Here is a 25718-nt window from a genome sequence, read left to right as displayed (position 1 = left end):
CACATGGTTTTGCCTGACACTTGTAATTGGTCACACCGTCTTGCACAGAGGAGGGGTGGTGGTTTGGGGGTGTGGAGATGACGCTTAAACTCTGGAAAAGGTAGTTGAAAGTGACTTATAATGGCCAAGCTTGGTTAGGGGGACCCTGGGTGGGGGGACTGAAGCTGTCTTCAGTGGCAGGAGCGTGAACCTACCCTCAGGAGAAGGCAGAATAGCTGATAAAAGCAAGAGTGGCAATTGGTTTGGCTGTGTCTGTGCCCTACCCAAGGGCAGGACAATGAGGGATTCTGTTCAAAGTCAAAACTTTTCTAAATGATGTTAACTGGTGACCCTAATTATGTTTCTTGATGAAATCTAGCTGTATGCTATACATGTGAAAACCTCGACCTCTCCCCACTGAGGAAAGTTCTGTTTGGGCCCCCTATTTTATATATGTAGACCAACTTAGAGAGGTTAAGTAACTTGCCTAATGTCGCCTAGCCAGGAAATGGGAGAAGCAGGACTCAAACGGTGTCTGTCTGACATTGAATTCCCTTTCCATGGCTTTGCCTCCTCTGGACCCAAAGAGCTACATGGAAGTACATCAGGGTCTGATATGCATGGCTCCATTTTACCATGCATTGCCAAGGTGCTAAGTTAAGCAGGATTTAGTTAGACTTTGATAAAACTTCTGGCAATGGAGTTCACATCCCCAGTGTTTCAAAGTAAAACATTTAAGTTCCAAATGGCAGTGCAGTAAACAGAGAGCATGCCCTGTTACCATAAGTAGCCCCTTCCACCACTTCTTTCCCATCTGTTTCCTGCATGCTGAGTATTATTGGGAAACAATGATGTCAACTCTTCCATATAAATCTACACCTCCCTGCTTACCCCTCCCCTACAATGCATATTTTTGTTCCTCTTTCTGGCTTTTGTCTTGCTGTTCTGTTCTTTAAGGACTCACGCTTTTGGCGTCAATTGTTGGCTTTCTTTTTAATAAGTTTTAGCTATTTAAGCTTCCTTGTGGCCTTCAAAGTGCACATGCTTTTTTTGGAGGGGTCCATATTTGGAAAATCCTTTGTTTGGCTAATAGCTAGAACATGGGCCTGGTGTTAGTAGAGAGGAGCCATTTTGCTTTCTGGAAAAGCAAAGCTAGATGCAGGGTTCTGAATCCGGCTCACAGCTGAGGACACAACCCCTGTGGGGGGGCCCTCAGGGGCTGCGTTAAAGCTGTTTGGACCCTGGGCACAGAGCCTGTAGCTGAAGCCAGGAAAATATACCCATCGAGTCATCTGGTTTCCCTCACCCCAAGCCTGACTTTCAAATGGGACATGATTTCCTCAGTTCCTCTTTCTTTTCTGCCCCTAAAGACAATTTGGTTTCCAAAAGGAAAGGGGAGGGGCACTCTTGGAGGTGGGGAAAAAGTGAGTTTTAAATTCTGGATCCAAGGATTCTGGACTGCTCTTTCTAAGCCTAGAGCAGAGATGCTCAATCTTTACTGGGCATAATAACTAAAAATGTAGTTTTTACTTTTAAATTTTAATTTCAAAATGTAAAAGATATTAGTTAAATTTAGTACACTGTTAGTACAATATAAGGCTTAGGAATACTCTTTAAATTCCATTTCGGTCTCCTTGAAACAAAAGGAACACCTAACGAAAGTTTCAAATGGGCATTTGCATAGGTCCTTTTTTTGGAGGGATCTGTGGAGAACATGGGGGTCCACTGCATGAGTTCCACAGTTGATAGGACTGCAAGCTGTGAAGTGTGGCTGCATGTTAGTCCCTCAGAGATTCTGCTTTCATAGGTTTGAGGTAGGGCCTAGGAATCCACGTTTTTTAAGATGAGCTCCAGGTGATTCTGATATCTTTGGCTTACTTTGAAAAATATTGATTTTGCCCCTAGAAAGAAGCAACTAAGTGAAACCACACGATTTTTTTTTTCTTCATTATACATTTTAGGTTGCCCAAATTTTCAACAGAGAACATGTATTTTTATTATTTAAATTGGAAAAAAAATCTGTTAAAATCATTAGGGAATGGGGTGTCTTAATTCATTGCGTTTTTCATAAAGCCCTTTTGTTTCGATCCTTATTTAAAAAAAAAATCTTCATAAAGTCTGTTAGTTTGCTTTTCTGCCTTTTTAGCTGCAATTTAGTGAAAGCAACTATCCTCTCCTCTGAGAAGCAGTATAGTAATGTGGTTAGCGTGCAGCTTTTTGCTGATAGTCTGCCTTGGTTCAAGTCCCAGCTCTACCATATGCTACCTTTGTGACCATGGACAAGCTGCCAGACCTCTCTGTGCCTCAGTTTCCTCATCTATAAAGAGGGAATTATGATAATAACAGTACCTCTGGCACAGGGTCATTATGAGGATTAAATGAACTAGTGCACTGAATGCATCTAGTAAACCTTCCATAAGTGTTAGCTATGGTTATAATTTCCTAGGTGATTAGAAACCTTATCCTGTTTCAGCCTCATTACTCAGAATGTGGTTCCTGAATAATGCTACGATGTGGAAGTTGAGAGAGCTGAGAACACATATCCCAAGGAGCCCACATGTCCTTAGGGGCTTGTTCTTTTTTAAAAAAATTCTCTTATATACACCCTATTATTTATTTTCTTTGATTAAATGCAGAAAAATGCTAGTTTAGAGATTCTCATTTGTTGACAAATATTTCTGGCGTGGGTCTGTGGCAAACTTTCTAAATTTTACATTTCATTAGTAATCAGAAAAAGAAAATAACCTGAAAACAAAACTGAAAAGAAAGGAAAAAAACGAGGCTTATGGCAAAAGGCTAGAATAATAATGACAACCTTCTAGTTTCCATCTGTATTTCAGGAGAGTTATAAATCTGGAAAATGAGCCTGCTTCCATCATTGATGGAACAGTGCAAGGCCTGGATTTTAGCTGTATGACATTTCCCATGGGCATATTTCTTTGCACCACAATTGACAGTTGACTGAATGAGGTAGACCTGGTTCAGTCTTAGCCTGTATGAACAGAATCTTAGGCTAGAGAGGAAACAAATCGAGGGATCCCCACTGCACTCCTCACGGGTTGAACCCAGTACGGAGTCTGTGTTCATTTCTCAATGCTCCATTTGAAGATGGAAGCTTGTGCATAGACATATTTAGGAAGGTGATCAGGACGGTGAAGTCCTTTATTACCTTTCACCCCCAACCACTGTCACAGGTTCCTCCATTATCTCTTTCCTGGAGTAGAAAGAAAATGAGCTCCTTGAAGACTGGGACCATTCTCTGCTCATCTGTGTGCTAGGTGTCTGCAGGGCTGGTTCCTGTCTGGAGGGCCTCAGGGAGGATCCATTTCCTCGCCTTTTCCAGCTTCTAGAGGCGGCCCTCATTCTTTGGCTCACGGCCCTTATCACATTACCTTTGTGCTCTCTGCGCCATCCTCACGTGGTCTTCTCTCTGATCTCTTGCCTCTCTCTTATAAAGACCCTGTGATTACACCAGAAAACCGAGACAATCTCATCTCATGATCCTTAGCTTCATCACCACGTTTGCAAAATCCCCTTGAACCATATAAAGCAACATTCACCGATTCCAGGAATAAGGACATGGACCGCTTTGGAGCGGCATTACTCAACCTACCACACTCTGTTTTCGTCACAGTGCATGGTTGGCACAATAGTATTAATAACGTGAATAAAGAGAATAGGGTGGTGATTATGGGAGAGGAGGAAAAGATGGACATCAGCACTTAGGAAGCATTTACCATGCCCCAGGCACTGGGTCAGCTGAGACACAGGGATAAACAGGCATGGCCTGTCCCTGTGTGGGCTTGCAGTCCCAGGCAGGAGATGGACACATTCTTAACTGACTCTCCTCACACAAACCACGATAGGAAGTGCATGACGTTACCTCTGACTCAGAAGAGATGGTTCTTCTAAAATGAATGGAATCTGAGTAGTCTCTGCATGAAGGGAAGATAATCCAGACCAAGGGAGCAATATATAAGCAGAGGTGCTGAGGTGTAAAACAGTATGGCAGGACCCACATTCTAAAAAGGAGAACAAAGAGAACAAGGGTGAAACGTGAGCCACCTACATGCCTGCACTAGGTTTATGGGGACAAATGGCTTATTTTAAATCTTGCAGGGGAAAAAATGATGAAAACAAATGTGCCAGTTAAGTAACAGATTGATAAAGGAAGAAGAATCTCAAGCCATGTTTAAAGCTACTGTGTCCTTTTTGGTATTTTTCTTACTGCTGTTGAGAAAGAATTGGGCCCCAGTCTAGGAATAAACTTCCTCCAGGTGGAGGAAAAATGAGGTGTCCCAAGCAGTTTCCGAGTTTATTCCATCTAGTTATAATCTGAGGAAATTTAATTTCTCTTTGTCTTGTGGACGAAAACCAGAGCGACGTTTAACATTTCAAATCCAAGTTTTATTAAGGTGAAAAATTTTGTAACATTTCTTCCTACCTGCCTATTGGTCACACCCCATCGCACCTCTTTTTCTTCTAGTTTTCCCTTCATCCTTGTCATTCCTCCAGTTTTAAGAAACCATGGAGCAGATATCAGATCCATCATTCTTACCAATTCCACTCCCAGGTGCCATTTTGAGCCTTGCTCTGTATGCTCCCATTTCACTATGGGATGACCGTCCCCTCAGACTCCTGTCCTCCCCCAGCTTCATACACGTAGGTCCCCATCTCTGAGAGACCTGAAGGTCCCTTAGAGGTGGGCCTCCATGTCCAGTGCCCGCCTCACCCCTGCCAGATTCCAGGACTCCAAGAACTAAAAATACTGCGGCTCTGCTTCTCCTGCTGGCAGGCACTCAAACTGATTTTGTCCCCTGTGACTGAAAAGCAGAGGCCCAGAAGGGAGCAAGACTGGCATAATAGTCAGCCACTGCCTAAGGGGCTCCTCCCAGACTTGTGTTCACTCCGGACAATGGTCATGTCCTTTACCCCTCACCAAAATAGCTCCTCTGGCAATGCTGTGCCATCCCTTGACTCCTGAGTAAGATGGCAGGAGTCATGACAAAATACAGGATGTGATTTTAATGAGGAATAAACACCTACCACAGGTGCAAGCCATCCTCTTTCCTTCTAAAATTATAAAAGTAATTGTAAAAAAAAAATTCAAACAATGAGGAGATACACAAAGTCCCTTCTCACGTCCTCGTAGTCCCATTCATTAGTGAACAGCCTGGGCTGGATTCATCTAGACCAATTCTCTTGGCAGAACTTTCTACAATGAGGGAAATCTGCTCTTTGCACTGTCTAAGATGGCAGCCACCAGCTACATGTGGCCGTTGGCACTTGAATGTGGCTAGTGCTACTGAGGAACTGAAATTTAAGTTGTATTTAATTTAAATTTGGATAGCCACACATGGCTAGTGGCTACTGTGCTAAACAGCACAGAGACCTTTCTCTGTGTATATACTAAAAAATACACACATGAAATGATTTTCTTTTTTCCCCACAAAGATAAAGTTACAATGTACATATGTTCTGAAATGTGCTGTTTTAAATAGCAGTAGCTCTAGGAGAACTATCCATTTTTGTAATTACAGCTCGATCTCACTCTTTTTAATCACTGCATGGCTTCTGCTGAATGCATAGTTTTTTAAGTTTAATTTTATTTTTTAAATCAGATAGCACATTCCCGTGGTTCAAAATGTAAGAGTTTAAAGGGTATAACAAAAAAAAAAAATCTTCCTCTTATCCCTCCTGTCCTCAGTCTCCGTTTTCCTCAACCCAGAAACAGCTAGTGTTAATTTTCCATAGATAATCTTCGTATATACAAGCAAATATATATACTTTCTATAAAATACTATAATTTAACCATTTCTTTATATAGAAATATTACCTTTTTTACAAGTTCCTTATCATCTAAATGCAGAACAATTGATTTAGTATTTGTTGAATATATTGTATGAGCCATGCATCATTTTTGTTGACAGTTTCTGTTATCTATTGAATATTAATACTGCTTCCCTTTGCTTATGATGAGGGTGGAATTTGTTAGCCCACGTACTTTATATCTTGCTTTCCAGTATTTCTGAGGCACGTTAGCTGGTTAATCCCTATTCTGGTCAACTAGAGTGTAGGATCCAGGTTAAGCCTGGGAGCAGGGAACATTTAGAAGCTGTTTGGTCCACACGCTGGCATATCCATCGCATCTCAGTCACAGTGCTCTGGTCATTTCAGCCAACCTGGCACAGACCACAGAGACCCAGGATGAGTGGCAAAGCAGCCTAAACAGGAAGAGTATCCTGAAGTGGAACATCTGTATTTTTGCAGAAGCTGTAGCCTGAGTATATCTTACACTAAGATCGGAAGTCAGTTAGGACCATAGCTTCTTATGGTGGACAAAGAAAATGTCTTGAGAAGATCTTTTTCACTAGTGTCACTAAACCCTTCAATGATTTCCCATTGCCCTCAAGTCAAAATCAACTCCATAAATACCAAGAGGGGTTTACCAACCCATCACACTCAGACTCCTGCCTCCTCTACAGCTTCAATGGACACCACCTCCCCACCTGATGTACTTGCACAGATTATCTATGGAAAATTAACCCTAGCTGCTTCTGGGTTGAGGAAAATGGAGGCTGAGGACAGGAGGGTTAGGAGGAAGATTTTTTTCGTTGTTATACCTTTAAACTCTTACATTACCCTGGCCCCACTGTACTTCTCATAATTCCTCAAAAGTGCTGTGTTCCTCTTGCCTCAGTGTGTTTGTCCATGCTTCTCTCTGTCCCACTCTCTCTTTAGCTCCACTTCAGGCCTTGCCAACCCCAGCCCTCTTTTGGGTCTCAGTTTGGATGTCTCCTCCACCAGGAGGCCCTCCCTGACCTGTGAGGAAGGACTAGGGGACTCCCCTATGTGCTCCCACTCTACCCTGTACCTCCCAGTACTGCTCTTATCACACTGAATGCACCACTCTCACCCCCACCTTATTGCTGCCCCATTCTAGACTCTTGATGACCCTGCATCCACTTTGTGAGATCAGGAACCATGTCTCCTTGTTCATCATTTTATCACCGGCGCCTCGCACAATGCTTTTAAATATGTATTGAATGAATAGATGGATCGAGGGTAGATGATGCTGTCTTGGGCCTGTGTGGTGGGATGGGATGGGGCAAATAATTGTCTAGTGTTAGGCAAATCCTCACACTCTCTGAATCTCAATTTCCTCATCGAAAAGACAGGAATGAGAATTATATGAGATAATATATGCAAAAGGAATTTTTAAATGGAAAACAGATACTGAAATTATCCTGCAGTGTAGACACCTGTGCTCAAGAAGGGCTGAATTGCCCCAAAGGCTGTGTGTACTGATTGGCTGTGAATTTGGTGCTACATTGTAGACATCACCAACTGCCATATTGGAAGGAAATCAAGAGAGCTGTTTCCTTAAGATAACCCTCCCACACATACTCTGGTGCCTCCCCCAGCCCTGCCAACTTCAACCATCCACTACCAGCAGAGGTTCCTCAGGGCCTTTAAGTACATCATGTGGGTGCACAGCTGGGGCTCCCAAGGTGCCCTTGTCCCTCAGTGCCAGGATCGTCTTGTGCCAAGACAAACACAGAGATAAATGAACTAGAAGCTAATGTGTCATGTTAGAGCTGAAAGAATCTTAGAAAATTGCTGTCTAAACTTCATTAAAGACTTGGAAAACCTGGGGCCCTGGAGAGTACAGTAATTTGCCTGAGAAGATGCAGCTGGCCCAGTGATGTGTTCTGGATGCTTGTTGGAGCTGGCTAGAAATAACAGGTCCGTGTGTTTCTGAGAACCATCCAGCCTCAGGGAGCCCTGAGAGGGTAGAAGAGGCTCGGGTGATGGTGCTTTTAGGAGAGAAACAGGATACCTAGGACTACCTCACAGCTTGAGAAAAATATCCTTTATTCTACAGCTGGTTAAAATTATGACATATTTACTGGTATAGAAAGAGACCCAGCAACATTAAAAAGTTTACAAAACAGCATATACAGTATAATTCTATTTTGGTGACTACATCCGTAAGCAAAGTCTGGAGGAATATGCTCAAAACATTAGCAATGGCTTTCTCTGGATGGATGCTTTTCTCTTCTTTTGCTGTGTTGTCTGAAGTTTTTTTAAAATGACGAACATGTATAATGTTCACATTTTGAAAAGATGTTAATTTCACATTTTGAAAAGACAAGAAGTTAATTTCATTTTGTAAAAAGCATACACATTCCCTAAATTATTCCAACTTTCTTTGCTCTGATTTTGTTTTCCTCAAACAACTTCTGTCATCTGCAACTTCCTCTCCTGAGTCAGGCCCTCATCTATACAGAGCCTAGACCCAATTGTGAATTCCTATAAAAATGATGAAATTGCTACTTGACTTTACAAAGTCATGCTCTCAGAACTTGGTTGCAGAGAACAGATCACTCTTAGATGAACTTACCAAATTCAGGTTCTGTGGGCTGACAAAGACCCCAGACCCTGGCCTGTAGTGACCACACAGAGCACCAGCTTCCCTCATGCACACACCCCTTGAAGCCCACCCTAAGACATCAGCTGGACCCACAGTCTTAATGACCAGTACCTGTGGTTCAGGGTAATGCAGTCTTAGAAACCTTTTGCAGTGCATCCTTGTGGGGACAGAGTCCCAGAGAGCAGTTTCCAGGCTCTCGGCCTCCCATGGAAAGGTGCTGGCTCGGTTATTAGGTGGCCATCCGCTGTAATCAGATGGCCATCCACTGTGGCTGGGTGGCCATCAACTGTAACCAGTGAGCCATTAGCCACTAATATAACTGCCGTGGCTACGCTAGGGGGTTGGTTGGTTGGCTGGCAGAGAAGCGGGTGGCGGATCGTGGCTAACAAGTGTGATTAGCAAGTGGATTGCAGTGAGCAAGGGATTGTTGGCTGGCAGAGAAGCACGGATTGCAGCTAGCAAATGGGGTGGGTTTGTTGGCAGAGAAGCGGACGGCAGATTGTGCATCGTGTGGAGCCTGCTTCCTGTGTCTCCAACCCAGCCGCCAGTGAGAATATAGTGGTGTGACTCCCCTATCTATGGCTCCGCTGGTGTTCCTTTTTGGCCTCACCATACCCTGTATTCTTGTGTGGAGAGCGGGAGCAGAGACCCTGCATGTCATCCTTGAATCTGAGAGAGAGAAAGAGAGAACTTGAATTTGAAGTTGTGCTACAAGTATGTCTAGCTGGCTGCTCTCACCACCAGCTGACATTCATAAGAGACTTACACAATACCAACAGAGAGTGAGACAAATTTTATTTTGGTTTGTAAAAGTGAGGTCCAAGTTAATAGAAGGACAGAGAACCTGCCAAGATTGTGGAGAGAGGAGAGTGGAGTAACTAACCCTTAGATGGCACCTCACAAAGTACTTGCACCAAATCATCTCATCTGTCCTTCACAAGCCTGTGACATAGACGAAGCAGGTAATTATTACACGTGCTGTATATGAGGACGCTGATGTTCCCCAAGGACAAGGAACTGGTAACACCAAATCTGTGGCCTTTACCTAGTACTTGCTAGGACGCACGAGTTGTATATATAGCCTGCATGTTTACAGCTCTGGATTAGGGACTCAGAAGACCTATGTATGTGTCATGTGACCTTGTGGGATTCCTTTCATCTTTCTGAGCCTCAGCTTCCTCATCTGTAAAAAGGGGACAATAATAACTGTCTAGTTTGCCTCATGGTGTGGGGATCTGACAAGATAATGGACACAAAAATAGTGTGCTTTGAAATTAGTGAATTGCTCAAGGAATAGAAAGTATGATTAATTTCCCAGTGCAATGCTGAGGAATATGTGTTTAAGAATAACATTCTTTAAACAGAATTGTTATTTTAGGACTGCGTAAGCTTAATACAGCCCACAACAATCCAGCAACCTCAATCAGTTCCCTAGGAACCTAGACCTTCTATGTTCACATCCCCTGTCCTGCTTTGGGTAGATTCTCAGCTTTGAAGGTAAGTAAGTAATCAGGTTTCCAGGAAAGAGAGGTGTCCCTGACCAGCTGCCTTTTCTCGCTAAAGCCCCCTGAATCGGAGTGAGCTTGAGTTAGGGGCTCTTCCTGAAATAGTTGCTTGGGGACACGTATTTTAATCCTAAGAAATTGGGCTTGTCTGCTTATTTTGATGGGTATTTAAGTTCAAATAACCTTAAATCTGCACTCTGCTTTTCCCATGGCAGACGCCACTAGAGAGGCTTAGAGGGAGGGCTCCAGGGGCCCCCACCCTGCTTAAGCCAGAGCACTCTTCTTTCTTTAGTGCTAGTATTTCTTTTATGCTTCCAGGTGAAGTTTATCTGAACAAAGCATCACATGCTTTAAAAAGTAAGTTTGAAAACCACTGCTGCTTAAATCTGCAAATCAGAAAAACTTTTTTGTCTGAGGGTCATGCACCCAGCCAAAAACATTGATCTCTCATTCCCCCTCCTCACCTCCTCCTAATACTTCCCTGCTGAGATCTGTTGTCCATAGATTTGCTTCAGTACCTTTCCTTGGGGCATTCCAGGTGTTGTTTTATTTTGTGTTTTATTTTGTTTGGGGATAAGATATTTCACCGAGAGCCTGCAGAATACACAGGCAAGGTCAATTCTTTGGCAAAAAAAAAAAAAGGTCAGCACTCATATGTAATTTTATGTTTTATATGATATGTGAACTTTCCATTTTTAATGGAAACAGTAAGGAAATAAGGCAGCGATGAAGGGCTTTATTATGAAGGTCATAATTTATTATGAAGGGCATTAATGCCACTTCTTGGATTTCGGTGACTAGTTCTTAGTCTTTTTACCCTTGTGGCTATAAATGCTTCTTATGTGAACACTAGCAACATAGAATAACTGCTGGCACCACCAATGCATCCTAATGAATGTGGGAGGAAAAGGGAAAAAGAAGAAGAGACAGGGAAAAGAAAGGAAGGGGGATAGGAAGGAAGAATGGAATTGGAAGCTGGTACCGAAAAGTAACTTTAGATTTTTGGAAGCTGCCAACGTAGGTGGAAGAACTGTCTTTGCAAAGGATGCTTTGTGCAACATAGAGTGAGAGGCCTCGATTTCCCTACCTGTAATGTAAGAATAGAAATATTTGCTTCATAGACCGCACAAAAATGTTGTGAGGATCTGCTGAAATAATGAATAGGAAAGGAACTTATAGATTTAAGGTTGTTTCCCCAGCTGAAGACTGTCATCATTTTTTTTCTCTGTTCTTTGAACAGATGGTTTGAGGGATTAGGGTCTTTCCCTCTTTCAATTTAATTTTGGAGCTTTGAAACTAAACCCAGCTGTTTCTACCAAGTTTTCAAATGCTAGGTCTCAATGGTTTTTCACTGGGTAAGATTCAGAATCCATTTAAATTATGCCCACTGGAACTCTTAAATAATAACTTCTTATAATGAGAATAATTTAAAGATAGCACTAATGACAGAGAGCTTATGCTCTAATCTCTATTTTAAAAATATCGTCTAATAATTTGAATTTTGCCTTAAATGTGATTTTTGCCACTCTGTAAATGCAGGTCTGCTTGATTTTTCTTGAACCTCACATTACTTAGAAAAAAATAAGGAGAGTCTTCACTTGCTGGTCAACTAATTTAGTGCAGTTTCACAGAGCCTAAAGAAATGATACTTCCCTCTTTTTTTTGGCTAAGGTAGCAAATTTCCAAATGATGATAGACTCTTTACATATTTTATTTAGACTTCCTAAGACAGCTAGAACCTTTTTATTCTTGCATAACTCCTAATTGATACTGTAGAATCAGTCTCTCAGTTATAATTATTTTGACTTAAACGTTCAACTTTCTTGTCTAAAAATTCAAAAACCAAGCTCAGCGAGTGTGGAATGTAGTAATAATTCAATGAACAAATATGTCTGGGGAGAAAAATTGAAAAATGATAAAAACAAGCTAAACTACATTCCAGTATTAGATGGACATCTATCCAACGACCTGTCCATTATTTATTTATTTATTTTTTTACATACAGGTCACATTGCACCAAAAAAAGAATGCCTTTTCAAAATAAGCAATGCTGCTGATTTAGTCTATCTTGGGACTCATTGTTAAAAATTCTTCCCTTCTGCAGTCTTCTTTTGGGCAATACCAAACAAACATTAACAACTGTGGAACAGATGTTCTTACTAGAGAAGATTCCAGAGCTGGGCTCAAACATATCCCCAACCAGAACGAGACACCGACCACAGAGATTAATCTTCTGGTATGGGTGTTATGAGATAAAAGCACCTTCTGGATTTCATCACATATTTTTATAAAACAGTCTCTAAGAGGGTAGTGGGTTTTTTTCTTTCTTTTCTTTTTTCAAGGGAAGGATCAGAAAGTTCTTCCGTTTTGTGAGCCCAAGTGTCATATAAATGCTCATTTTTGGTGTTTGGATTTTAGTTACAATAAACAGATATGCTTTCTGTTCCACTATTGTAATTTTTAAATGACATGATTTCTCTGCTGCGCTCTTTGGTTTTGATGGAAGGTATTAAGAACTCACCGCGTATTGTAGCATAAGACTCTTTAAGAAGATAACATTTCGCTGCATTCCATGAGTTGCAGGATATCAGCAAGATAGTTCCCACCTTCCATGTAGGTACCAATACAAAGTCATATGTAACCCAAACATCATGCTCCCAATTTCTTCATTTAACCTACTAGGATTTGTAATATTGTCCTAGTGCTGAAACATCCTATCTCCTGGCTCTAGTAGCCTTTAATTGTAAAAGTCTGAAAAGAACCATGAGTGGTTCCTCCTGTCCCCTTATAATCTATTCCAGTGATTGGAAAACAGTGATGAGGTTGGGAGACTAGAGTGTTGTTAGAGGAAGGCATTGAATCCACGAAGGTCCAAGATCTAGCCCTCAACCTAGCAGATCCGCCACCTTATTTCCAGGGAAAGGTGTACAGCTTTCAGTAAGTTGGGGAGGGAAAGTGCGAAAAAGTCCATACATGGTGAGACCAGCAAGAGAGATGAGATCATCAAGGGATCTCCCAGGCAGGAGAAGAATCAGGGAGGGGAACCACTCAAGACATCCTTAAGCCCAAACAAAGGGCTTTCTGTGTATGGTTTGGTAAATTCCACATTCATCACCCACGGAGTCTAGATTTTGATCCGAGAACAAGAGCTTCTACCATAACATAGGTTCTCAACATAGTTTATATCCCACCAGTTGTTTCATACAGTGTCTAGTATTAGATTACGTGAAGGATACTGCTGTATTCTTCATTCCACCAGATCTTCAAATAAACCTGGACAGTTCCCAAGTCAGAGGAGACTTGCTTTTTGGTGTATTTTCTGCTGTATAAGGAGCTCCATGAACACACAGCAGGTAGATATGAGGCTTTCTTGATTTTCTCCCCTTCCCTCCCTATAGAAGAGGAATCGACCCCAAATAAGGGTTAGGCATTTTCCAACCCCAAATGAGCATAATTGTCTTCTTCTTGGGGTGCAAAATACTGGTATCAACAACCTTGGCCCAAACACGAACCTGTTAAGTAATTATGTTTATGAACATATTCTTACCTTTGCCATTAAAAGTTCCATTCCAGTCTCTTCTCTTCCACCCACGAATCAGTATGCCCTTGCCAATCAGCAAGGGATCATTCCCATCATTTTCTTTTTGTGTATCCCAAAGCTCAGATATTTGTCCCTCCTCTGGTCCAGTGAGGCATGTGTATCCCTTTTGTTAATGTTTTGGACATATAAAAATTACCCCATTTCCTTTAATATATACCCTTTTAAATTATGGAAAATTTTTCAACTAATGGCAAAATTGCTCAAATGCATCTTTCACCCAAGCCTGGTGAAATCCTGTTCAGTAGCAATTTCATATACCTTATTTCCCCGAAAATAAGACCTAGCCGGACAATCAGCTCTAATGCATCTTTTGGAGCAAAAATTAATATAAGACCTAGTATTATATTATATTATGTTATATTATGTTATATTATATATTATACCTGGTATTGTATATTATATTATACCTGGTATTATAGCAAAATAAGACTGGGTCTTATATTAATTTTTGCTCCAAAAGGCACATTAGAGCTGATTGTCCGGCTAGGTCTTATTTTCAGGGAAACACGGTGTATGTGTATATACATATTTTGTGAATACATATATATAAATATATATAATATATGTAAAGTTTTTTGAAATAAATATTTTAATATTTTAATTAATAATACATGCTTATCCTCATTAGGAAAGATACATGCTTATCCTCATAGCGAAATTGGAAACTATGTAAATGTTTTAGAAAGAAAACATGCTTGCATTAATTCTACCAGAGAAAGATGTAATTTACTTCCAGGTGTTTTCTTTCTTTTTTTTTTTTTTTTGTATGTATATTTTCCACATAATTGTGACTATATATTATACACACACACACACATTCTTGTCTTGCTTTCTCACTTAACTAGAATGTTATCACACCTTACATTTCATATTATTTTAAGGCCCTGTAATATTTTATCATATAAATGTACCAGTTTACTTACTCTTTCCCATTATTGGACATTTGGATTATAATATTTTAATAGTATAAAGAAGGCCACCGTGAATATTTTGATGTATATGGCTCTTTTGTTATAATATTTCTTTGGACTAGACTCCCAGAAGTAAAATTACTGGATTAAAAGGTGTACTATTAGTCAAGACTTTTTTTGGTTGGAGGTGAAGGAACTGGAACTACACAAGAAAAAAAAGGAGGTAATGGTTATTGATTCCTATAAGCAAACCTTGTGGGGAGGGGCCTGGCTTTGGGGAACTGGGACCTCAGGCTGGAATTTTAACTTTGTGATTTGGCGTTGCCTCTGGAATGGGGTAAAAGCATTTATTTATCTTACAGAGATACCGTAAATGAAAATAGAGATAATGCAGTTACAGCGCCTAACCCACAGTGACAACCCTGCACCATCTTACGTCAGCTTTTAGAGCCAAGATTTTGTTCATGAACTTGCCTTGCCTGGTGATTGAGCTTTTCACCCCATTACTCCTCATGGCACCTTTTCTCATTGTGGTCAGCTTGTGTTCCAAATGGGTTCGTCTTGGATGTCCCAGTTGTGCCGCCGCCCGTGCAGCCACCCGCGAGCTCCTCCACCCCTCACCCCATCTTTATTTCCACTCCTACTGCTCTGCCCAACCGACTCCCTCCCCAGCCGCCCACCATAGTGCGGAGAGGCCAACGTAGAAAACAAAGGGATCTCTGATGGAGAAACCGCTAGTCTTGGAAGGACAAGCTGAGGAGGGGAGTGGGCGGGGCTCGTCCTCCGCGGAGCCCTCCTCACTTCACCCCCTTCCCCTCGAAGCCTTCTAGCTCAGGGGCCGGGTGATCCTCAGCCTGCTCCTCTGTCATTTGCTCGGGGACCTGGGTTTAGGGCGGACCCTGCGTCAGGCTTCGTGTCCGGAGTGGGCTGGAGAAAGGGGCTTACGCCCTACCGGGCCCAGGTGGCGGGGTCCCGCGACACCAGCCCCCTTCACTCTGCCCACTCCCTTCCTCCTTCCCTTTCCATGTCCACTCCCAGCCCGGCCCCTGCCCCTCCCGCGGCCTCCCTCCCAGCAGGGAGACCAGGAATCCTTTCTAACCGGCCTCGGGTGCGCACTGGCCTTGCGCTATGCCCTCGCGAAGGCATCCTCAGCTTTAATAACGTCAAGGCCACGTCCATCTCATTCCTCCCAAAAGAAACAACCGCGCTTTCTTCCCGGTGCGCCTCGGCTTCCTCTCCCGCCACTCCGCCCACGGGTTTCTGATCCCCCTTTCGGCGTCGGGAACCAGACACTCTGCGGCTGCAGGGAAAGCCCTGCACCCCCGCGCGCCTACCGCCGCTTCCCGGAACGGCTCGGGCGGGTCTGAGTCACCCACCATCACCGCAAGGCTCCGCTCACCCAACTTTCCCAGGAGTGGGGAATTCCCCAGGGGCGACCAAAGGCTCGGACTCCCGACCACAGCTCCAGTTGGTCCAGCACCTGCGAGAGGATGGGGGCCTCACGCCCCAGGGTGAAAGGTGCAGACCCGCCGGTCCTGGAGCAGGAACCGACAGGAGGGGCGTCCCTGAACATCAACAGGGGGGTTGTTTTTTAACCACATTCAGGAAGAAGGAAAACCTGTCTCATAACAGAAAAGGAAGAAATAGAGGATACATCAGAACTTATGGAAATTGTTTTAATTGCCTCATGTGACACACTATAAATTGGGAGTGGAAAGCTTATGGAAACACCAGTGGGGGCTGGCATAGACCTGGCCTTGCCCTCTGGGGCTGGGGCTAAGCGCTGGATCGCACCAGCTGGATGGTCTTGGGCAGGTCCTCTGAGCTGCAGGTTCTCAGGGAAAATAAGCTAATCTTTAACAGAAAATACTGATATCACTTTTGTGGCTCACATCCTTACTTTCAAAGGGTGGGATGTGTTTCATTGCGATGGCCTTCGTCTACAGTGGAGAGTTCTTTTGTTCTCCCCTCCTTGTATCTGAGTTAGTTTATGTTCAGTCTGTTGATACTGTTCCCACATTTCTTCTTCATCCTTACCCTTCCCTCCAGGAAAAGGGGAGAGGGGTCCCCAAAGAGACAGAGACGGTACACTCATGAGTGAAAAAGAAAGGTTAGCACCAGGGACCCTTTGTCACTGTGAGCAGTCTTGCTTCAGATGTAACCGGTGGGGCTCCCGTCATTCCTGCTTTATAACCAAGGGATGAAGTTCCCTTTAGGTCCAACAGGGGAGGGCACTGTTATCTGTATCTGCATGTAATCCTAGGCAAAATTATTGCTGTGGAGCTTGCCTCTGTTCTTTCTTTCCCCTCTTTTTTAGAATATACCATCTTCTTTAGCTCCACCCATCTCCAGGACACTAAACATTCTCAATTCCACTTGAAATCCTCCTTGCTGTCTAGTAGAGTGGTTCACATATGCAGAGCCATAGGAAAATATTTATCTGTATATATCATCACAATTTTAAGATTACAGCTGTCATTTCTTGAAAAGAACAGTCCTTTATTGAGATTATATTCTTTATAACTTTATCTTGAACTGTCCATTCTATTATGATATGATAACAGTTCTTATTGTTAGTTGATAACATCTCTGAGAAAAATAAAAAATTAGTAACCCTATGTGAGTCTCCCAAATCTTTTAAAATTGACTTACAAATTCCAAAAATTCTGGATGTTGTTGCTCTGTTCAATATCTAGCTCACAACAAGGTCCTAAGGCCTTCTAGTTGCCCCTCACAAGAAGAGCATTTGACTTTATTCAAAGAAACTGCCAATATGAGAACCTCAAAAAATTCCTAAGGCGAGATGTGGGAAAAACGTATTTTGGCAGAGGGGCCTTTCTATACTCTTCTCACCTCTAGCGCTTGGTCTAGAAAAAGGCAGCACAGTTGTGTATCTGTTCTTAACTTCTGGCATTTGGCAGTTAGTATGACTTTTAGTGGACTACTCCTTTTAGTAAAACAGAGAACCTATTTTGAATGAGCCGGAGTCTTTTGCTCTTTCAGTTTGCAGATCAGCAGAATGGCTAAATGAAGATGCTATCCTTTCCTTACATGGTGAAAATTAGGTCGTGTGGGTAAGCAATGAGTAGTCCTCCTCATTTCAATAGTGGCATAGTGTGGTCTTACATGGTACCATCTTAAGTTAAGCCTCATTGGTTAGTAGTTATTGAACATTCACAGGGTATTTGGTGCTAATCAAAATATCCTCAAGTCAGAGAATCACTGCCTTCTGGTAACCATGGCACAGCAAGGTATAACTATTGAATTCTACCTACGAGGTGTGATAGAAAAACTACAGTGAATGTTTAAATTAAAAAAAAAAATTATTACAGAAAAAGCACATTGCCATTAATCCCCCTCAAAGTACCCCCTTTCACTTCGAACACACTTATCCCATTGTTCTTGCCACTTTCTGAAGCAGTTTTGGAAGTCCCCTTTCATGAGTGTCTTTAGTTGTGCTGTTGTGGCTGCCTCGTACCTGTGTCAACATAGACAGTACACAGGCATAGTCATCCCTTTTGCTTAAAATTCTTGCTTAGATTTGGGAAGTAGGGGAAAGCGATATTTTTTAGTTTGAAACAAATACTCCAGGACTACTGGACAGAAAGCCATGCCAGCTTTCATGCACATTAATACTCTACTCTTTTAAAAACACTTCCACATATGACCTCTGTTGATCTTCCCCAAGACCCTGTGACCTTGTGGCAGATGGGAGAGATAGTTTTTCTCCCTTTACAGAGAAGGAAGTTAAGTGGCTTGTGCAAGGGTGGCCTACCATAAGGCCACACTGCTGGGTGGGGAATCTGCTGTAAGTCCTCTCACTCCTACTGTCTGTCTGCACTCCACGATGGCCTCCATGAGGCCCTGTGCAGGGTCCTAGAGTCAGGGGACAAGAAAGGAGGGAAAGCTCTTCTCCTGCTGCCACATGCCGAAGAAAAAATGACCTCAGGAACAAAATGACCAGGCCTGACTGCAGGCTGTTTGCCAGCTAGGGAAAAACAGTGGGGAGGGGAATTTGAGGGAAACGAGAGAGGAGCTACCAGTAATTCTCAAACTGTTGTCGCATATTAGAATCACCTGGGAAGTTTTGAAAAAAACCTCAGTACCCACTCAGTTCATACTGGTTAGATCAGAATCTGTAACGGTGGAACTAGGCATTGTACTGTTAAAGGCTGCCCACAGTTTTACAGCATACAGCCACATTTGAAGATGAGTTGCTTGGAGCTCCTCAAACTTTAGTGGGCACACAGATCACCCATGGGTCTTGAGAAGATTCTGATTCAGCAGGCCGAGGGTGAGGCCTGCTACTCTTTAGGTTCAGACTGAGGAGCCGCTGTGTGCTGGGTGGTCAGGAAGAGCTCCGTGAGGGAGGACAAGTTTGGGCTGGACTTGGAAGATTGCTTAAGATCTGATGCTCAAGAAGTGTGGGAAGAGCTCTCTGGCCTGCGTGGTGGACAGTCAGAGACCTGGAGGTGGGAACATGCAAGGTGTTTTTTGGGGAACAATGGCTGGTCCAGTACAACTAAAGAAGATAAGTTTTTCATTGATCTGATCTATATACAACTTAGCACTTGGCAGTTGACTGCCTATTGTTTTGGGTGCAGATGTGTTCTTTCCGCTTCAAGATCCTGTGTGCAGAGGCCTGTTTTTACTTCTTCGGGTCACACCTGTTGCTAGGCCCTCAGCATTTGCATCTGCTGATGGCTCTGCCTGGGGTGCTCTGACAGGTACTGACCCTACTCACTCTCTTGCTTGCTTACTTCCTTCTACTTCCTTCGAGGCTTTAAACTCAACTGTCATCTTTGTGGAGCTCCCACTATTTAAATAAAATGTAAAGGGACTTGGCCCACCCTATTTCAATGGAAACATCCTCTTTCTTTCCCCTACCCCTGTCACACACTTCTTCCTGCTTTATTCTTTCGTACCAGTCACCATCTAATGTATATTTAGTTTCTCCTGTATATATATTTACTTTTTTATCTTGCTTACAGTCTGTCTCCTCCATTAAAAGGCAGCAGCTTCCCAGGCGCAGATAATTTTCTGTTATTCTCTGCTGTTTCCCCAGTGCCTACAACAATATCGAACACTCCACCAAAATTTATCGAGTGAATGAATGAACTGAATTGAATGTATATACAGTGCTGTGGCCAACACAAGTTAATTCAACATTCCAGGGTAGGAGAAACCGAAGGAATCCATCTTGCTACTGTTCCATTTAAGAAGAGGAAATGATGACAGTATTTGGTTACTAGGTAGGGAAATTTAGAAACGTGTTCATAGAAATAAATTGTCCTCCCCCATGGACAAGAGATTTGCTTTAAATGTCCCATAGTAGAAATCTAGGATAAATGTTTGGCTGATCAAAAATATCAAGAACAACAACAAAAATTCTTCAAAGAAACTTCATAAAACCATCAATGATTAACTGAATTTTGGAGTATTTTAAAATAGAATTAATTCCAGTGAAGGAAAAATGTAAAGTCTACCAAGTATGCAGCACATTAAATGCAAGAGATACTAGGAAGGAGAAATATAGAATCTGAGAAAAATCTGATGAATTATGGGATTTGGGGGGGTTGGAAGGGACTTTAAAGGTCGTGGAGTCTTGATGTTTGACTCTGTTCTATCACAAGAACACCAAGTCCTGTCTCTATTTCTATATGTCCAGTGATGGGAAACTCAGTACCTCACAAAGCAAACTATTCCATCTGTGAACAGTTCCACGTACTGGAAAGCCCTTCCGTCTGTTGAGCAGTTAACGGTATCCTTATACTAGTTTTATGACTATGTAGGACTTTCATTACCATCACATTAGAGACTGGCATTCTTCTTCTGAACAGCATTTCAAACTTGAAAGATATCTATTATATCCCTTCTCCTCCCCAACCACCCCAACTCCTCCATGCCTCTAGAAATTCCAACTCTTCTCCAAGCCAAATGACCTCAGTTCCTTAATTTTTCTGCATAGGACTTTGTTTAGGGTCCACTGGCCTTCAAGGTCAGACTCTAATGAATATGTCCCAGTTTGCCTGTGTCCCTCTTACACTGTGTTCCCAAGAACAGGACATAATATTCCAGGCATCAAGTGAGGCATGCAGAGTGGTGTTCTCTTTCTTTCTAGACTGTACTTGTGGTAATGCAGCCTGAGATAGTTCAGTGCCCTTGTCAGCCACATCACACTTTGGACAGAGTATGCTTCTGGTCTGCTGTAATCAGAACAATGAGTGTGCCCTCAGAGATGAGAAATGATACTCAAAATTAAATGCATTTTGTACTGCATAAAGAAATTTATAAAATGTTTAAAAATTGAATGCAGTGTTTGCTCACTACGTTCCCATCTGTATTTATTATTATAAAGATACAAGCTTTGGGGTCCAACAGACCTAGGTTTGAAAGCTGCCCCTCCCTAGCTGTGCAGCCTTAACCTTGCAACCTCTGTGTTCTCATTTATTAAAGGGGATAGTAATAGCCTTTTCAGGATTCTTGGGGAGAGGAAATGAAATCATGTAAGTAGGCGTCTCGCATATAACAGATGCTTTAAATGATAGCTTCTGGAAAAATAATAATTGTTATTATTCTTCCAAGAAATATCTACTGGACAATTAAATCACCCGTGGTGGGCCTTCATGACACGATCATGTTGCCACCTCACGTCCCTTGGAAGGAATCTAAGAATCCTACAGGAAGGAAATCTGTCTGAGGATATAAGTGAGTCCAGCGGGTAGAGTCCCCGAAGGCTACACTGAGCTGGAGACTGTGAGGGTCCCTGCCATTTTACTGCCTTTTAGATCGAGGTGGCAGACAGTCACCACTATCATCTTTCTCTGCTGCTTCTGCTCCGGAACCACCTGTCAACATAGCCTATATCAAGTCACCCAGGGTTGCCTGGTGGTGCCATTGCAGGATCAGAAACACATGCATGTGCGGTGTAAACACTGCAGGCCCCGGGTCTCCCCTTGTGAAGTCCTTGCAGCCTGTGTGAGTGGGAGCCGCTGAAAGGAAACGTTCAAGAGGCCTGGGAGGGGAGCTAGAAAACCTGGAGAGCTTATTGCAGTGGACCTGGCCTGGCCTGGCCTGGATCGTTTCCTGGTGGGCCTGTAGCAGTTCTGTTCCCTCTTTCCAGTTTTTTCCCCTCCTTCTTGGCCAGCCCCGAAACCCAGTTATCCACACCCTCCTTCTAGAGAGGCTCCAGTGACAGACAAAGGCCCCTCACAGAACTTCCCACCCCCATCCAGCCGTATCCAAGGTTACAGTGGGGAACTTGGAAACAGAACTTGGCTCTGGGACAGAGGATGCCCTGCGTGCCCGCTCACAGAGTTCGCGCTCATTCCACAGTGGCCAGTGAAAGGCTGGACTGTTCTGTGACTGAACCATGAGTGTATTGAGAGGCCGTGTGTGTAGTGTCCCCACCGCAGTGTTAGCCAAGCCTCGTCATGTGGGTCCCCACTGGTGCTGAGAAACGGGTAAAGGAAGACCCTGCCTGGGTAAACAGAGACGCTGATGAAGTCACAGTGGAGAGGAGAGTGAGGCTATGTCTAAGTAGAGCGGCATTTCCACTATCATCAGCAACTTCACAAAACCAACTGGTGTGGTAGATATTTCCATTCAATTGACTGATTATTTGAATTGATCGAATTGCCCCAATTAGTATGTGGTCAGAGGCTTCAAGAAAAGGGCAGACCAGGCTCAAGGTTAAGAGCCACACATGGGGGATATGGAGAAAATGGGGTTTGTATATTTTCTCATTTGCCTCTTCATATCCTTAGTGGATTGAAACAGCAGTTACAGAGAATGAGGGCTGCACCAGGGGTGGAGCATGGTATGGCTACTTCTACTCTTTGCAAGCAACGTTGATACCAGCACCTCAGCCTGCTGGCTTCATAGGAATGACCAGCCATCTTGCATTCCATGCCAGGATGGAATGTTCTGTGACCCAGTGTGAGCACCCCCATGGTGTGTGTTGCAGCAGCCCAAAAAATGGGGCAGGGTGTGCCTTCCTTTGCTGGGATAAAAACCAGGCTCCCAGCCCCTCGTGACTTTGCCAGTCTTTAGAACTGTTTTGTGGTTTGCAGTGTGGATATTTTCTTTCCACCATCACATAATAAACTCTAGTTTTAGAATTGAGAAACCTGGGTTCTAGGCCTAACTTTTTGACAAACCTAAAGCCAGTCATCTCCCCTCTTGAAATCCCAGTTACCTCATCTGTCAAATGAGGAAGATGGAGATAGTCTGGAAGTGTCTGTCAAAAAGGGCATCCTATGTTCTGTGAGGAGAGGACTTGCCTCTTTATCTCTTTATCTTTCACCCCAAAGCACTTAGCAGAAGCCATTACTAAATGAGCTTTGAAATGCTTTTAAATAGACAGTCATGTATACATGCCAGGCATGGAAACAGACCTATGCTCTATACGTGCAATACATATATAAAGTGCGCGCCTTTGAAAGCATCAAAAATAATCTCCGCTGTCAAATGCTTGCCTCACCAGGGCATGTTAAAGCTGCTCTGCTTATCAATGGGTCCTTCAGACCCACCAGGCTGCACATTCCTTAGGATGTGGCACGGCCGGTGGTGGGAGTGAGGTTGTTTGTAATTTTTCAGAATAAAATGTCGTGGGGTGCTCCTCTGAAACTGCTGACATGTTTCAAATATCCACTTCTGATGGTCTGCCCTTGGTCAAATGAATCCAAGGGCCACTTGGCTAAGACCTTAGGGTCCCCAAATCTCCTATAGCTCCAGGGTCCGCATGCTGAAAAATTGAACATTGTTTGAGCACTGAATCACATTTCTGTAGTGTTCCATGCTTGAGACGAGATAAATATGTAATTTACATGGTTGTATTTGGAAAGAAAAGAAGATAATATCAGCCTTTTAATCAGTTTCCTTCTATGTGTGTGTATAGTATTTCTGCACAAATATGTTCTGAACTTCAGGACAATTTGAGAGGAAAAAATAAAAATGGAAGCAGTTAGGGAAAGTTATGTTTACTATCTTTAGACTTTAAAAAATATTTTAACTTTTGGACAAAGCACTAATAAGTAGGACTCTTTGATTCCAGGTTGGATTTTGAGGGTGGGAAGAGTAGTCAGGGAAGGTACTGGGAACTTTAGTAAGCATTCGTTAATTCTAGAATGGAATGAAAATTGTCAAAAGCATTCTGAATCTAATGACAAAAGGAAAACAGCTCTAACCTAGTCACTGTTTCCTCTGGCTTTTAATATGTCTTCAGGCACAATCACCTTGGTTAACCATTTTGAAGAAACTGAGATTTATAAAATGTGATTTAATAAGGAATAAAAAATGTATACCAGGATTAAAATAACAGGGCTCTATTAAGCGTTCCTTGACTCAGAAGGGACCTCACTGGGCAGCTAATCTCACCCCACCCAGGGCAGGAAGACTAGAGCCAGGTTGCTTGTGGTGACATGCCCCTCTGTGAAGAGCACCACTCGGCTGAGGGGAGTCCTTCCTGCTGTTGAGCCAAACAGCGCTAAGTCATTTCTATCTGTGGGTCCTGATTTGCCTTCTAGAGCCACAAAGACTATGTTTTCACCTACTTCTACATGAAACCCTTCAACCATTTGGAAACAGTTCTGACTTTGTCCTAAGACTTCTCTCTGCCAGGTTAACCCCCCAGTTCCTCCAACCACTCTGCAAGTGAAGGAGCGTTCAGGCCTGCTGGCCTCCTCTTTAGCTTCCCCTGGATTCCCTGTATTTTAAGATGAGTTTCCACAAGCTACACCCAGAGCTACAGATGTGGTCTAACCACAGCTGAATGCATGTAGAATTCCGTCTCTCTCTCTCTCTCTCTCTCTCTCTCTCTCTCTCTCTCTCTCTCTCTCACACACACACACACACACACACACACACAAGTTCCAGACCCTCTGCTTCCATTCACAAGGCCTGGGCTGCGTTAGCTTTCTTGGCAGCCTTGTTTCACTGCTCACCCACATTGACTAGTTGCAGTAATTGCCATTGTTTTTGTCCCCGATGTCCTGACAGTGCAAGGCAGAGGTCAAGGTGCTTTCATAGGGACAATGAGAAACTCCATTTACTAGCCCCCTCCTTTGTGCCAGGCACTACAGTTGAAGTGTGGCAGGCATTATTTAATTCAATTATTATGGCAACTTAATCTTCATTTTCTAAGTGAGAGCACTGAGGCCGGGTGAGGCTGAGTAACTTGCCAAAAGTCATAGAGAAGCAGTAAGGGCCTGCTTGGAAAAGAGCCCAGGCTCGTCGGATTCCAGAGCCCACACTTTTTCTGTAACACTAGGCTGCCTTGATCAAAGGTGCTGTGTGTTCCATCTGTTGGAAACACAGCCCACCTCAGCATTCTTGTTCAAACCAGGAGAGGTTGTTGGAAAAAAAAGATTGTCCTTCCTTCTTCAAAAGGGGACTCTGAATTTCCATTAATATTAATATTCTAGTATGGGCCTATGATCCCCATATCTGTCCTAACCTTTTGGGAAGATATTTATGTTTTCTAACTGTTGTATGATCCAGAAGGAGATAACATTAGCAACTGCCACTAACATATTCAAGAAGTATGTCAGGGAGCCTTTCTTTAGCGTTTGCAGTTGTCCTGATTCTAATATACTCGAATTTCTTACATTTACCCCAGCTATATTATTTTAAAAATAATAATGTTATTTTTCTGAGCTTCTTTCTGAATAAAAATGAGAAATGTTTGTTTTAGAAAATACTACTACCTTACTATTTTCTTGGAGCTATTGTCTGGCTTATATCTATGTAGTAGCACTCTACAGTCTAATGCTTGCATACGCGTATTCTGTTTACCTTCACAATTATTATCGCCACTGACAGCTGACGAAAAAGAGCTCAGGGAGGTGAAGTGACTTACCTTAAGGTTCAGCGTCACCAAGAAGCAGAACCAGGAGAGAACCTAGTTCAGACTCTCATCCTGTTGCTTCTTTCTTTTCGCCAGCGTGCCTCTTGATTAATAGGGCTTTCGATCACTACACCTCACTTATGAGAAGTGTTTTATGACAGTTACTTTGTGAGAAGTTAAGTTAGTACTAAGGCAAAGGTGAAATCAGCTTCCAATTCTAGTTAGTACTGAACATGACACTGACACGTGCAGATAGAGGGAACACAGCCTCCGGAGGTGGCAGTGGCACCACCCACATTCTGCCCGGTCCTTGTCATCACCAGTAGTCTTCTCAGAGTCACTGTTCAATGCTGGCACATGTGTGGCATCGTGGAGGGTGCAACCCGGATGTGCTCTAGACAGTGCCTCAACCCCCTTAAAGATGAGGAAGGATGGAGCCAGA

General features: G+C 43.0%; 2 protein-coding genes across 4 annotated transcripts in view; one reads left to right on the top strand and one right to left on the bottom strand.

The window, feature by feature from the left end:
• Nucleotides 1–25434, bottom strand: part of B4GALT4 (beta-1,4-galactosyltransferase 4) — an 86400-nt gene extending 60966 nt beyond the window's left edge. The window contains exons 1-2 of one of the 2 annotated variants that reach the window (XM_074331557.1): nucleotides 25289–25434; nucleotides 3863–4001 (exon numbers count right to left, since the gene is read on the bottom strand). The gene's annotated coding sequence lies outside the window, so the exon portion shown is untranslated. Of the gene's footprint in view, nucleotides 1–3862; nucleotides 4002–8524; nucleotides 8712–25288 lie in introns of those variants that run through there. The other variant, XM_074331559.1, reaches the window with a different exon arrangement.
• Nucleotides 1–25718, top strand: part of ARHGAP31 (Rho GTPase activating protein 31) — a 103220-nt gene that overhangs the window by 9195 nt on the left and 68307 nt on the right. The window lies entirely within an intron of this gene.

This window comes from Rhinolophus sinicus, linkage group LG01 (genome assembly GCF_036562045.2).
Source record: "Rhinolophus sinicus isolate RSC01 linkage group LG01, ASM3656204v1, whole genome shotgun sequence".
In the NCBI taxonomy this organism is placed as follows: Eukaryota; Metazoa; Chordata; class Mammalia; order Chiroptera; family Rhinolophidae; genus Rhinolophus; species Rhinolophus sinicus.
This window is presented reverse-complemented; position numbering and strand designations above follow the sequence as displayed.